Source organism: Solanum pennellii, chromosome 5 (genome assembly GCF_001406875.1).
Source record: "Solanum pennellii chromosome 5, SPENNV200".
Taxonomy (NCBI): domain Eukaryota; kingdom Viridiplantae; phylum Streptophyta; class Magnoliopsida; order Solanales; family Solanaceae; genus Solanum; species Solanum pennellii.
This window is the reverse complement of record NC_028641.1, coordinates 74,693,902-74,694,657: the sequence shown is the minus strand read 5'-3', so window position 1 is coordinate 74,694,657 and position 756 is coordinate 74,693,902.

Below are 756 nucleotides of genomic sequence, written 5' to 3'. Positions count from 1 at the left end.
TATATATATATATATATATATATATATATATATAACTTTTTTCTAGAAAAAGACTTATTTTAAGCGTGGCAAGAATTAATTAGCAGAAAACGAAATATCGTGTAAAAGAGAATTTAAAAAAATAATTTATTTTCCCTCGTATAGAACACGTATACTCTAATAATACTTGTTTGATACTTTTCAACAATTAATTAATCATTTATCACATGGTATGTTCACTAAAATTTATTTATTTATATTTATATAGATATAGAAAATGCTTACACGATGTATAAACTACCACGTACTTCCCAATCAAAATTATTTAAATATATTCCAATTTATATAAAATTTAGTCAACCATGCATGCACATGTATGTACTAATCCTTTAGTTTCCTTTTCGCTATCTATATTAGAGTTCGATTAAATTTGCATTTACAAGTTACGACTAGTAAAGTCTCATTTATGGAGGTGATTTCGTTCTATTTGATACTTATTTTGGGTCTGCCTTAATTAATTGGAATACATGCGCGCAATATATAAAATTGAAAAGTACAAATTTTGAGCGTATGATATTTTTATTTTCAAAACTTAAATTCAAAATCTTAACAACGAAGATATCATGATATCTATATATTCTATCACAGGTTCTTGTATTTTGAAAAACTTAGTAGTATACCAACTAGCTAGACATGTTCAAAATAATTATTCAAACATATAAATAAATAAAAAGTAGAGAAATAAATAAAGAAATAGCACACCAAGATGAAAATATA